The 15,309-nt window shown below is 40.3% G+C and overlaps 1 protein-coding gene across 4 annotated transcripts in view; it reads left to right on the top strand.

The window, feature by feature from the left end:
- Positions 1 to 15,309, top strand: part of LOC132789964 (lachesin) — a 176,141-nt gene that overhangs the window by 123,506 nt on the left and 37,326 nt on the right. The window lies entirely within an intron of this gene.

Below are 15,309 nucleotides of genomic sequence, written 5' to 3'. Positions count from 1 at the left end.
AATTTCTATGCAAAGGTCGAAGGGCACTTTATAGAACTGTTTTCGTTTTACAACAAAAAAATACAGGTTAAATTTACTCGTTTCATTTTGTTATTTCTCTAATTACCTTTTAAAGCACACAAGCTAAGCTTGCTAATTTTCCACACAACTCGGCTTAGTAGTTGTTCTGTTTACTACATTCAAGTTTACCCAATTGTTCCCTTTCCAATAAACTTCAGGGATTACAATGAAGTTTCCCATTTAATGGTACATCTAACAGATTACTTTAAGCATGCCAGAATATTATATATACATCTTTAAATAATATATTAGGAAAAAATATTAAATTTTGTAATATTTGTATTGAAGGGAAAGAGAAACCAACAAAATTCTGTTAAGTTTATAAATTTTATTGGTTTCTGTTCCCACAAAATAAAAATAAAATCACACTTAAATGTAGCCAAAGCTTTTCTATTAAATTCCATAAATTATACTATCGAATTCCCAATCAATAAATAAATAACTCTCTACAATTGTCTAACTTCTTTGTATATTTTCTAAAAATTCAAAAAACTCTTATTTGTTTTTACTAATTCATCCTGACTTTAATTGCTGTTTAGCTTATATACATTTAAAACCTCGCATCATTAGTTGTGTAACGACATCCGTGAAAATTTTAAATGTCACTCTCTACTTTGTAATTAAAGCAGCAACACTTGAATGTAATTCCCCATTTTAATGAGAAACTTGTAGCAGGCTTCTTTCTAGCTGTTGAAGCTAATCGACGACCTTAAAACATATTAAACTTTATGTTGTTCGTGGCAAGTTTGCGTGTCGGATTTTGCTGCTCGTATTTTCTGGCGTTGTTTTGCTCATTATTTAATTCCATTTTGGTGGTACAATTTGTGAGCTTAAAGCAAGGCAAAGGTCAGGTCAAGTCAAGTCACAGGCCACAATACCACAGTGTGTCCACACAAACTTGGCCACAAAATGTCATATTTCCTTATTATCTAGAGCGGGCACAAAAGAGAAGGAGAAGGAGAAGGAGAAGGAGAAGAGGGGCTGTTTTGGGTAACATCCTTATAACATGAACGCAACGCAAAAAAACGAAACCGAAATGGAATTATTAATGGCGCTGTCCATTTGCTGCTAAGTGGCGCAAATTACATTTTTGTTTATTTTGCTTGAGGTTTTTTGCCTGTTGTCTTATTTATTTATGTTTTGCGTTGTGCGTCTTCTGCTCGATGCCGCTTGGTTTTTGGTCCTCTTAACTTGACTCCTTGGCCTTGGGGCACCATGACTCCTGTTGACTGTGTGTTGTTGTGTGCTTATTTCATTCCGTTTTTTTTTTTTAGGTTTTTCAAAATTTTGTTTTCGTACTTTGTGTATGGCTTTTGGCGTTCGCTCGGAGATTCTTAATTGTTCTTGACGGCAAACGGAGCGCAAGGACTTTCGGCAAACGCGTCGAAGCACATCGACTTAATGGCTTCGCAATGCCTCAATACCTTTTGGCTGGCTCTTATTTATGTGCCGCAGCAGTTGCAGTGGCAAGCTCAGTGCGTATGTGTAATATTTTGCCTGTAAGCCGATTTGAACGCATCCTAAAAGTAGACTACAAAACTTGCCCTTTGCTTGACCAACATCATGTGTAGAAAACTGGCGATGCGCACGTGTTGTGACACGACGAATGCACGGCACGATTTAATTTGTTTATGTATGTAAACAACTTGAGAGTTGCCACTCAGTGCCAAGTGCTGTGACTAAACTGTCTCTAATGAGTGGTTAAGTGCACATTTGCAACTCCAACTGCAACTGCAGTCGGCAGCCAATAAAAAGCAGCAACAACACACACAAGAGCAACAAAAAAAAACTTGCCCTGAAAGAAGAAACTTTTCATAAAAGCCTTTTCTCTCCCTTTGCTCTTTTTTCTGCTCCTCCCTCTCATGGTTGTTCGTGCTGCGTGCCTGGCATATTGGCCTGTGAAGTGTCAACGGCAGTTGCAACTGTCGGCGCTTTTGGGCTTGCTTTATGAGCTTCATAATACCCAAAGAGCCGCTGCCCGTTGTCTCGTTGCCCCGTTGCCCGCTGTGGCTTAAAGCCAAGCCAAATGCAGGACTAAACCACAACAAAGGCGTGCGAAAGCGCAAAATGAACAGCTGAAAGAAGAAAGCAGCGGCACCAAGTGACAAAGCAGAATGTGAAGTAGGCGAAGAAGCCGAGACGGGGGTAAACTAAAAGTGCCAAACGACATTTGCATGCAAATGATGCAGCCAGTCGGTGGCAAGTGGGCAAACTGCACTCTACCAATAGGTGCTGCAATGGCCGGAACGTGTAAGGTATTGGTCATGTTGAATGCACGACGAGCATAAGGCGGCAGCAGATGAACTTCGTGCTAATGAGATCAGCATGTAAATGGCTGCCGTTGCAAAACTGCAACTGGACTGGAGTTGAGATGGGAGCTTTCCCTCTGACTCTTTCTGCAGTCAATAAGCCAGGAAATTGCAATGAAAGTAAGCCATAATGCTCGGCCATTATACAGTTACATTAGAGCCTTAAGTGACTTTCAGCATTCATCAGCATCAGCAACAGAGAATCCGTATCCGCATCCGCATCAGAATCAGAATCAACGTCTGAGGCCATATTATGACAAGCCACATTAATCAGCTCAGAGCGCACAGCTCACAACATTTGTAGAGTAAAAAGTCAAAAGTGCCTGCCTGATGATGATGATTTCAACTGTGAAAATGTTGCAGTCATCCCGAAAACGAAGAGATGAAAAAAAAACACGAGTATTAAGAGCAACACGACCGATGGTAATTTTTCCAGTTGAGCTGCTTCCCGACACGAAAAGCAGTAGCAACAACAGAAGCAGCTCAAGCCTGCAGCTAAATTTCGTATTATATTATGTTGCACGTAGTGTTATTATATGTGGGTCAAAGCTACTTGCTACATGCTGCTTACTACCTGTGCTTACACAGTTCATGGATACGGGACTCCAGCGGCATGTGAACTCATCAATCAGCGCAGCTACTTGCAAAGCAGCAACTGAACTTGAGCTGGCAAACAGTTGAAAATGAAGTCTCACACATATTGCTTTCAACGTTTCAAGATCATCTGCGATTCGCTTTGAGCTTGAATTTTCAATCAGAAGCACAACCGCCGCTTTGTGCTGTCTTAAACTCTCTGCTAAGCTGTCATATTGATATAAAAGGGAAGTGCACAGCAGCAACAGCGAACGGAAGAGGTTTAGTAACTTTTTTAATGAAAGGCATTTTCGCAAGAATTTTCACTTTCTGTGCTGTGCTGTGCTGGGCAAGTTGATGCGCGCTCCTGCTTACTTTCGCCTTTTTTGCATTAATAAACTCGACTGTCATGTGCCATTTTTCATCATTATGCAGATGCCGCAACTTGACAAATTTCCGTGACATTTTCTGAGCTAGCAAACCGTCGGTGGCTAGAAGAAAAGGATGAAAAGTGCGACACGCTTTTATCCTTGAAACAAATTTGCATCTTTCGAAAGTAAGCAAAACGAAAAAAAAAACCGAGAAACGCATCTGACTGGCAGTTGTGACATTTGTTTCGCAACACACAGTCAAATGCAAAAGCAAAGCGTATTTACTTTTCGCCAACGGCGTGACAAATAAATAAACTATCTAAAATAAAATGCCAGAAAATTGCAGTCAAATATTAAACTAGCAAATTTTAAAGCGAAATATATTTTATAAAATACTTAAAAACATTTTGTAAGCTGATTGCAACTGTTGCTAAAAGCCATAATCTTTATATGCACGCTGCCATTGCGTTAAGTTAATTTCCATTGCAAAGTAAATCTGTTGCCATTAGGTCGCGGCTTAAGTCATAATTTAAATGCCATGAAAGAAATCGCAGTGCAATCTCTTAGTTTGCATCTTTCCCCCCGCCAAGCGCATTTACCCCTTTGGGTGCTTGGGTAAAAGTTGCCACGTCAACTGAAAGTCGCGTTGAGTGCATTTTGTTGATTTATAATAAAAATAATGTTAAAAACATATTACAATATAATGAATGCGCGCAACGGGGAGCTTTGCTGCAAGCGAGAGTAAAAGGCGCTCCACGAGATACGAGTATGAAAGCAGAGGAAAAAGAAACACAAAATATAATAAAATAAAATATAAAAGAAACAACAACGAAAGGCAGCATGGAAAAGGCGTCGTAAACAACTTTCGAGTGAAATAATAAAATGCGCTTTTTATGCATTTCTCAAGGGTGCCGCCGAAGTGAAGAGAAGAGAAGAGTAAGGAGCTGTTCACCTAACGCTTTCGACTTGCTCCTTTGTATAATGCGTGTTATGTAATAGTTTTCGTTCAGCCCTCTCGCCTCCAACCCTCGGCTAACTTGCCTTGCCATTATTAAGGCAAGCTGTCGTGACGTCCTTGCAAGTTTTGCTAGCATATTTCAACGCTGTGGCAAAAAATGTACAAAACTTTCGCTTGAGACGACGACGCTGACTGCCGCACTCAACCCCACAACAACAACAACAACAACACCAGCAAGTGCTGCAGTGAGCCAACAATAGCTAAAGAATAACATGAATAACCTGCACATGAAACGCACACATACAAAAATAAGCGTGTCCGTAAAAGCAGCCACAAACTTTCAACCCCACAATTTTTGACACCTGAACCATTTGCCGTGTTGACAACGACCCGGCATGTTAATCCGTCCTCAACAGCAGCAGGAGCAGCAACAAACGCTAACAACAACTTGCCAACAGCAGCAGCCAGAGCCGCATCCACAGCCAAAAGTGTAACAAAGGTTGCCAAAAACAATCAAAAACCGTAAAATAAAAACACAGTGAAAAGCAAAAAGAAAGGCGACACAGAAAAAAAAAGAGCAGCAAAAGAAACGCGCGCTATTTGCGGGTCAACGTGGCGTATGAGCAATGAGAGCCAGCTTAAAATTTAAATAAATAATTTCAACTGCCGCCGCTGATAAATGGGAATCCTTTGAGAATACTCTTGATAGATTATACTATCCACGACGTTGTTAACGTAGCTCTAAAATTGCTCATAATCTGCTGGGCTGCCATTAAATTTTTCCTTTGTTTCCCTCAGACTTTAAAGCAGGCCTTAAATAAGCTCAACCATTGTGATTCACCTCTGCGCTGTGTGTCTAATTTCCAAGCAAAGAACGCAAACATTTCTTAAACACAAAAACCTTTAATCAAACATTCGTGCAAGTGTCGAGCACAGTGTGTGCGTTCTACTTTTTATTACACGCAGAGCTCGCTCTAGCACTAGACGCTCTTCAATCAAAAGCTGCCGGCACATATGTAATGCTGAATTGTTATGGAAATCCATAAATAAAAGCGCACAGACACATGTTTACACGCTCATCAATTTGGCTCGCAACGCAACGCAAGGCAGACAAACAGACACATCCGGGGCAGTAGGGACGGGAGGAAGGCGTCTCAGGGGTGTTGATGAAAAAGACTGTCTGTCTGTCTGTCTGACTGGCAGTCAAACGTCAGGCGCGAGCATTTGTTAATCTTGGCAACGTTGACAATAATTCACGGCACGTACCTGCAATAAACTTGAGCGCCAGCGGAACGTGCAATATAGCTGCAAGGGGGAGCGAGGAGGAAGGTGAGAAAGAGAAGCAAGAACTTCAACGAAAAACTACTAATTTTAAACTAGAAAGAAAGTAGCAAAACATGCGTTGGGAAGCGAGGAATTTATGTTGCCCACTTTTCAGCGCAGGCGGAAATAATGCCACAACTTTAATCCCAATTTGTGTTGCTTGCAAAACAGAAAAAAAAAAAACTATGAAAGCTACAGTCGAATGTACTCGACTGTGGGATACTCGGTACACATTTTGAATAAAATTGGTCTACCACAAAAATAGTATAAGTTTACCACATAGTATATTAGATTATTTGTTACATTTGGTATTTTGGTACATTCAAAATATATCATAGAGTGCAAAATATAACAGATTGTCAGCCACAGCAACAAAGCTATTTCTTCATCTTCTGGCAAACATAATAAATGCTGTCGAAAGTAAAAGATCTATATCTTTTATTCTCTGAGATCTACATAGGTTTTCATACTGACGGACAGATAGACAGACAAATGGACTGACGGACATGGCTATATCGTCTCGGCTGTTGACCCTGAACAAGAATATATATACTTTATAGGGTCGGAGATGCATTCTTCTGCCTGTTGCATACATTTCCAGGAGTCACAAAGTTATAATACTCTTCTACCCTATGGGTATAGGGTATGTAAACTATTCACTATCGTGGAAACTCTAATGATTTTATGAAACTACAAATTTGTCGACTTAAGTCTCAGCAACTTGAGCTATTTCTGGCCCCCGAAAAATTTCTGCGACGTCTCGTGTGTGCGTGTCGCGAGCTCATAGAAATTTCAGGGGCGCATTTAGTGCTGACATTTCGGGCTAGATTAAGTTATAAACAAATACGGAGTACGAGTGCTAATGAAGTGTTTGTTTAACTCGCACTCACTCGCCCCCCTGCTAGGAGCCAATCAAAAAGAAAATGTCAACAACTTTTATTGTGTGAAGCTGTTTATGGGCAATGGAGAACGAACGACTGACACGCAACGCAAATTAAGTCATGAAAACGCAGATAGAATAAGGCCTACAGTAGACCAAAGGCATTTAATGAAGCCAAAAAGAACACTGAGAACGACGGACAATGACCAAAGGCAGCAGGAAGGCAGCACGAACCCAATCCGAGTCGAAAGAAAACATCTGTGTTAGCTGCTTACTGTTTGCTGCCTCGCATTTCATTTGCATAATTTGTCAAAACAAACATAATACACAACGTAATACAAAGTGCTCGAGCTGTTGTGCTGTGCCGTGGCATGTATATGAGACCCAAGCAAGAGCAGCACACATTGCGTATGCGTAATCTTGCAACACTCTGTTCCCAGTGCCCCAAACAATAAACACATATACAAAGTGCAAGAATTTTGCCTTTTTTTTTGTTCCTTCACTTTCACAAAATACATGCAAATCGAATACAGAGAAACGGAGCAAAGAATGGGGAAAAAATGAAGCGAGAAAGCGATAAACGCCTGTAGGACACGGCACAAAAAGAGAGTTGGGTGGAGGAGTGGGAGGAAGAATTGCAAATCCCACTAATACCCAAAACCAAATGGATGCCGTTTGTTGGCAAATCCGTCCTTTATGCTAAAATCAAACAACAATAAAAAGCGAAACCCAGCAGGGAATGAAATTGGAATAGGTGCGAGTACAACAACGAGTCTATCGAGGGGCATGAACAAGTTGTTCCTCGCTCGTTTTTATGGTTATCGCCAAAATGTGGGTTTATGTTTTATGAGCCAAAAAGGATTTCGAGTTGAACGGATAATGGATAACAACAGCATCAGCATTGTTGTTCACCTAACGTAAACGTCACTGGACGACGATGGGTCATGCATATTTCGAGTGGTTTCCTGTTCATTTCCTTTAATTAACTGCGAGATAAATAAATTGCACGCTTAATGACAATTCCATCATCAGCAGTGACCGCGCTTTGACTTAATGACAATTATCATCAAGCTTCACTTTGACAACCACACACACACACACACAGACAAAAATACAAAGTGTCAAAGAGAATCTCTACACAAGCATAACAACATAGTCCAAGGATGCTGCGATACTGCGATGGATGCTTCACTTCGTGTCACACGACAAAAAAAAAAAAGTACAAAATAAACGCGTTGCATCAACAGCATTCGCATTTATTTTTATTGGCATTTCCTACACCCAAAAAAGGCGAAGAAAAACCCTCAACGCAATACAAGAGCAAAAAAAAAAAAGAACCGCTAACCAGCAGCGAAAATGGAGAGCAAGAAAAAGCCAGCGAGTGAGCGAGCGATTTACGTGACGAGACCGCGACGGCCATTTAATGCGAATGCGAATGCGAAGCCAGCAAACGCAACCACTCCTGAACCACCCTCCACCTCCACCCCCACAACGAAACAGGAAAAGCGCGACAGGCACAAAGAAAATGCCATTTTCCGGGTGCCCATAATGAATGCGTAAAAGTTTATTGCAGCAGCGCATGAAGTCGAGGAAATGGGCAAATGACGGAATTGTCGATGATGCTGTTGCGGGGCGGTGTAAGGAAAAGGACGGGATGGGGAAATACCAAAGGTATTGGGGTTTTTTGGCCACATGGTAGATGGGAAAGTTGATTTATTTGTCGGTGGAAAACTACAGGGAGTAACTGTCAATTGCAAGCAGATCAACATACAAAGTGCCCGCAATATCAAAGGAAGCATTGAATTGAATTTGACAGCGCGGCGTTGATAGAAATGGAATTGGGAATTTTTTAATATCATTCACATCATTAAAATCCAATTAGGATGAGAAAACTCCTCCCATCTAATCTCTAATCCCCCTCGATACCTAAAACATAATTCGAATGGCATTAGCCAAACAATTTTGCAATTATTTTGGCAAAGGTCAAAAATTGAACTTATAAATTGAAGCAATACCTGGAAGTCAATTTCAGTTCGGCCAAAAAGTTGTATTTACTTGTGCAATTGACCAAAAAGAGCATTGACTGTTGCTATGGCTGGGAAGAAGCAAATGCCAAGGGGCGAAACAATTAGCAACTCCACAAAAAAGTCAGCAAATAATTAAACTACACACAAATTTAAAAGGCATGTGGTCAGTTAAAAGTTACAACAATATTGTGGAGGGTCGATTAAGGAGTTGTGGAGGTGTTTAAGTATGCAATTTGACTTTGAATTTCGTATTGAAATCTATTTTTCCTTTCCTTGGCAGTCTAATTTTGAATTCAATTGTTTAAATTAAAAAAACGACAATTCTTAAGTGTTTTAGTGCCAATATTTGCTTTTTATTGAATAATTTCTTGTTTTTTATTTTACAATTTAAATTTGTTATTAGATTCTGTTTTTAAGAGAAATCCATCTTTATAATGACAAAACTACTTTATTCCCAATATTCATTAACAATCTACAATTGTATACTTCGAAGATATAATTATTTGTAGTTTATTTATTATTGTCTTACAATTTAAAATTTTACATAATTTTTACGAAACATTCCCAAGTTTTTTCAGCTTTATGCCATCTATTGCTTAGCTAACTAGAAGCAGCCTCCTGCGTAATACTCGTTTACTTTTGTATTTTGTATCAATAAACAACTTGAGTTCAATGTTCGATCTCTCTCATTTTATTTACTTGTCTGTCGACCCTCGTTGTTTGTGTTGTATCTACTAGTTTTGCTATCCTGTGGCTATTGTGCACCGAATCTTTCCACCTGTCCAAACGCAATTGGAGTAACAAATTGCTGCACTGGCAAATAATAAAATGCCTCGCTAAATGTAAATAACAATGAGGGAAAACTACGAGTAACTCGAGACAGTTCAAGGAGCGAAGCACACGGCCAAAGCACACACACACACACACACACAGATCTCCTGTTGCTGTTGCTGTATCTGTTGAGTTGGCGTACAAATTTGCACAAATATCTGGGAAATATCCATGACAGTTGTTGTGGTTGGATTGCTGTTGCTGTTGCTGCTGCTGCGGGCCGTTTGCTAGACCATTGAACATTTCGGAAATTGGAAATTTCGCACTTGATGATGGTCCACAAATTGGGCCGACAATGAAGACAAGGAGATATAGCGAATACCAAAGTCCACAGTCCAAGCCAGTCGAGGGCCAAACTGCAATCGTGCGTGAGTGAGAGATTCTCTGGGCAAAATCAAACAACTGTTTTGGATTGAGGTTTTTCGGTGTGGTTTTAGCCTTTGGCCAACTTTTCGCTTCGGTTAGGTTTTTCTGCCCGCAGTTTGTAGCGTTACATTCCGTAAAAGAGGCAAACAGAGACAAGCAAAAAGAGCGAGAGGAAGACGACTTGATTTCATTGTCACAATGTTGCTGGCTGTTTTGGGGCACGTCTGATTGATGCCACATCGTTTGATTTCCCAAGTGTGTGAGCAGCGGACTTAAACCCCGTTGGGTCGCTCTCTCATAAAGTGTTTATGATTTCTGTCTTTTCATTCCTTTCCTTTCTCACTCTTTGTGCAATGCATTTCGTGGGCAAGTTTGCAGACAACTTTTATGACCTGACACACACATTTAACCTTAGCCTGTCGCTGGCTTGACTTTTCCTCCATATCCGGCTCATAATTTACAAGGTGTTAACCGGCAATTTGTGTGGCACATCAAGGCGCTTAACTCGGACTGCAGCATAATGAGTTTTTGCCCCACTTTTATTTCCACAGCGCGCGCTAAGCCTCAAATTTTTCTTACGTTTAGCCAAAAGTCAAGTGCAGGGCTTAAATAAACCTGTGAATTTATGACCTAGCCTAACATAACACGATTAATAAAACGCGCTGCAATATGAATTAGGCACATTTTGTGACTTTATTTTCTGCATCACTTTCGCTTAGAAAGTTTGTTGGAATCGTTTTGAAAGCATCCGATGAACTGCAAACAATTGTCAATTGACAATGTCCGATTTTTATTTCCTGGCTGAAAGCATGTCCCTTTTCCCCCTTCCCCTGTCAATAAAAAGTTGTCCGTCGAGAAATCATCATTCACTGGGGAAAATCCTGCTGAAAGGCTGGGGCAGAAACATTTCGTAATTTTATCCGTAGTAAAAAGTCGCAGCAACTGACTTCAACTGAGTTTGAAGCAAAGTATCTTTTTTGGTTCTGCAGATTGTTTTGGCAGCCAAAATCAAGTCACTTGGGTAAAGGTCTTCCTGGAATTTGAAGTTACTTTATTGAAAGTGAAGCCAGTTCTTGACTGGGTAATCGATTCACTCAAATCCTGCTCAACTGCAGCTATTGATAAAATTCAATTAACATTTTGCAAAGCACAGAAAAAATGTAATTAAATTGAGAAATGATTAGGAAAAGTGCCGCAAAGAGTTGGCTGATTAATTGGATGCATGCTGCATAGTTTGCGAATGACGGTTGTCATGGCAGCAACCAGCTATCAGGTAGAGGAGGAGGAGCAGCCACTTAGATGGCGTTAGATGCTTCGCATAGCTCTCGAAACATCCCACAAACATAACACGCGTATAAACAGCTCGCGTCGCGTGTCGAGTGGAGAGCTAGTGGAAAGGGTAGAGAAAGAGGAAGAGCTTGAGCCTTACATACGCGACACAAAATGCGCATCGGTGGCTTTTGAGGTGACGCAAGCGAAGGTGTGAGCCTTGGGAGGTGTGGTGGATGAGAAGGAAAACATTCAGTGCCGGAAATCGTCAACACACAGCGCACACAACACCTAGGCAGCAGCTAAGCACCTACACCTACACCAACACCAACACACATACGCACACATGAGTTGACAGAGGACACCACAATGTCTAAGAAGCGTGAATTTGCCGCTGGTTCAGAGTGTGGCAATGTGTCACAGGCGACGGCGGCAGCTGCAGCTGCAACAACGCCAGCTGTTGGCAAATGTTGTAGCGAGTATGTGGGGCATGTTTTGCATTTGCCAACGCAATTCTTGCCCTCCCGCCTTCCCCTCCTGCATATGGACATACTTTGGGTCATAGAAGCTGGCACCAGCTGGCAGATTTAAACAGTTCTACGCAAAATTTATGCAAAATGTTTGCTTCTTTTGCCCACTTCAGGCATGCCACACGTGAATTGCAGTGTTTTCCCACATCCACTTCCACTTGCTTTTATATTGTGTTGTGTGTACACTCTTTTTGTGTAGCCTTGGCATGGAAATTCAATTAAAGTGACAAACTGTCCAAATTTTTGACATGGGCGCACAACACAAAACTGAAACAGAAAAACAGCAAAAACTGGAAAACAGTTCAGAGCAACAAAAAAAAAATAAAGCAAAACAGTGCACAAAATGGAAGTAAAATGATTTCAAATGAATGCCCAATGGACAATCACTCTAACAAGTAGGGAAAAAAGGGAAAATCACACATACACACACGTTGCAATGCATATTCATTGCCAGTGAATGAATGTGTGTCCTAGTGCAGAGAAAGGCCACTCATGAATTATGAGTTGTAATTGAATCAATGCCCTGTTTGCCCGCTGCTTAAGCTAAATACCAACTCGACTTTTTGTTTGTTCTCGGACTTGAATATCTCACAACGATTCAAGCAGTCATTCGCAAAGGCTTAAGCTCTCCAAGTCCGAGTCCCAATCCCCAGACACTGTCATCAACTAGCTATAGACCAAGGCTCAGCAGCAATTGAAGCAAATGTTTCAGCGCATCAGCAACAGTAACAACAACAACAACAACATCTACATCAGCAGTATGCCATATCGATTTTGGATTAGCCACTCGCCCTATCTCTCTTTGAACCAAACTTGACCCACGACCAGCAGCAGCCAAGAGTCAACGGTAAACAAAGCTCTTTAATACCAGTCAATAATATCTGGAAATATGCAGTTTAGAGACGCAGCTCAGACTGCATTTAAAGCCATGTTTATTCATGTTGAATTTGATAAGAATGCTAGAGTTTAGTGAGCTTGTGAATTGTTATTTGACATCATATAATAACTTTCTTTTATGCTTTAGAGCATAAAGCGAACAATAAGCCGGAACAATCAATAGCACCCACTGCGTATACGACATATGCATTTTATCAATGTGCTTGCAGCGAGCCATAAGCAAATTGGCATAAAAAGCAAACTTCGTAAACAAACAGAGAAAAGGAAAAAGTATTCAATATGTTAAAACCATATTTTTAATCACTTCTTTTGACCCACATGATGGTCAGGAATTTTATAGTATAAAAGTATGAAAAGTATACTACAATTTTGGTATAGAAATTGCAAATTGATTGCAATAGCTAAAAAGCGAATAATAATTTTAAAACTTCTTGTTGCCAAGTGGCCAGCGCTAAACGTGATTGTAATGATAGTATAATCAACATTAAGTATACGCCACTTGAGCCATTCGAAGTGAGTTATGAGGCAATCGACGAAAACGGCAAACGATTGTCATTTGATTTTGGAAATGACATGCAAAAGAGATTTCCACGCTGGCCCTTTGCCAGTTGCAGAGTCGAACAGTTGAACAGTTGGGTAGACAATATGCTGCAAGTGATTTGGCCAGCAGCAACAACGGAGAGAGAGAGAGCGTCGTGTAGACACACAACACATTTGAAATGACTTTTATGCGCTGCACATTTGGCAGCTGCTCAGCAACTGAGAGCAGCTTCAATTTGCAACACAAAATGCTGGCATAAAACTTGTGATTTAGTGGCCATTTGGTGAGCAATCAGCGACAGCTGCATTGACCGAATGACTTTTAAATATCGAGTCTCAAGCACCGAGCTCGAGCATCGCTGCTTGGCAATCAGCATTTTCGTCATTTATTATTGTACAAACTGTACGAGTATTGGACCAAATCACAATGTGCTGCATACAAATTAGGCCGTTGCTGCTTAGTGGGGCTTACAACTTCATTAGACCACAAACAAATTGAATTGAAGCGTTGCGACGTGATCGAGACACACTTCAAGGCAACACACTCGAGCACAGACAGTTTAAAGCTCCTTCGTGCGTTTGATTTGAAAAATTTGTATCAATTCTAGCAGTCGTTGCGTTCAATCAGTTGAGTGCCCAAAAAACAGCTCACAGTTCATTTAAACTCAACTCGCAAGATGAAGAGCGAACAGAGCGACGAGAAAAGAGAAGTTGTGGCCATTTTTAGATAGCGCTACGCATAGCAATTTCTTAGTGCGCAGCGGTGTCAAACGTTTGATCTGGAACAGATTGAACAATCAATTACGTGCTGCCAGCCACGCCCCCACACAAAACGCCCACATGGCACAGTCAATGTTAGGCACTGCACAAACGACAAACTGCAAAGGTGGCAGGTCGAATAAAAGAGTGAAAGCGAGAGAGAGAGAGCAGAGGAGATTGACTGAGTATGTGAGTGGGAAGAATAACACGTATACGTGCCGTTGTCCAGGTTGTACGGGTCGAGTCCGTCGCCGTTGCATGAAATTGACCCGCGATGTCGGGGTTTATAAATGCATGTGTGCACTTGATGCATGTGACTCGACTCCCAGCATCGCTTGAGTTCTCTACCAAGGTGTATCTAGGTGTGTGTGTGTGTGTGTGTGTGTGCGGGGTTGGGGGTTATGAGAAATGCAAGAAATCAACCAAAAGAGAACGTGCGATGCATGCAAAAGCTGCAGGCGAACGGATTGTTTTCTTATATGTAGTTGTAGCGTCTGAAAAATGCAATCAACTTGAGGCGAAAACTTGCGCATGTAAACGACGATAAGTATGTGAATGTGTGTGTGTGTGAGCATCAGCATCTGTATTATATATGTATATGCGAGATTGCTAAGGCAAGCGGAACAACACACGCATCCACACCTCTGGGGCATGCCACGGCAACAGCACTCCAAAGCATCACTCCTCAGCATCAGCAGCAGCAACACACAGGTTCAACGATTTTAATAATATGAAAATATTCAAGTGGAAACGTTTTTATAGCCAGCAGATAACAAAGATGCGCTCAAGCAAAAGCAAATGAGTGTCCTGATGCTCCTGCTTCAACAACAACAGTAACAAAATAAAGGATCATAGAGCAAAAGCAAAACGCTAGCAAAGTGTGTGCCAATTGCTAAATTGATCAGCACACAGAATTTGGATTAAGTGATTTCATCTTAGACAGTTGCAGGACGAATTAGATAAAGTTTAAGAGCAGGTGAATAAAGCGGTTGGTAAAGAACAGCAAAATAAAATCGTAATAATTGGCATTAAAAATAAAGAAAATATTATTCTTAAATAAACTCAACAAATGTGAGGGTAATCAATAATAATCATGTAAGCAACAATTGTTGATGTTGAAACAATCTAAATAATTAGAATTTGATATAAATAAAATTAAATTTTTAGAGTAAGACAATAAATAACAAATAACATAATATAACAAAAAAATTAGCTTCAAATTTACGCACTCTTAAGTTAGAGTAACAATTCAATAAAATGAAATTATTAAGAGCAAATTCGTAATTCGTCGGACTTTCAATGAGCCGCTAAATAATAAGAGTAATACATAAAGAAAGTATAATTCTTAAAGCGATAGAATAAATAGAAGGGAAAAGGACCCAACAATATATGCAACAAATTGAAATCTTAATAAAATCTTTTTACTAATTAAGATATTTTATATGGGCAATATAATTCTTTGCGCAATTAAGTCTCAATGCTATTCAATATGGATGCTCAAAATTCAAGAAATATACAAAATTCTGTGTTATCTTATACACACAGCTAATATTTATTAAGAACAAAAAGTTATTTCTTTTTAAAGTGTCGAAGTTAATTAATATTAAAGACAAATT

Source organism: Drosophila nasuta, chromosome 3, assembly GCF_023558535.2.
Source record: "Drosophila nasuta strain 15112-1781.00 chromosome 3, ASM2355853v1, whole genome shotgun sequence".
Classification (NCBI taxonomy): Eukaryota; Metazoa; Arthropoda; class Insecta; order Diptera; family Drosophilidae; genus Drosophila; species Drosophila nasuta.
This window is presented reverse-complemented; position numbering and strand designations above follow the sequence as displayed.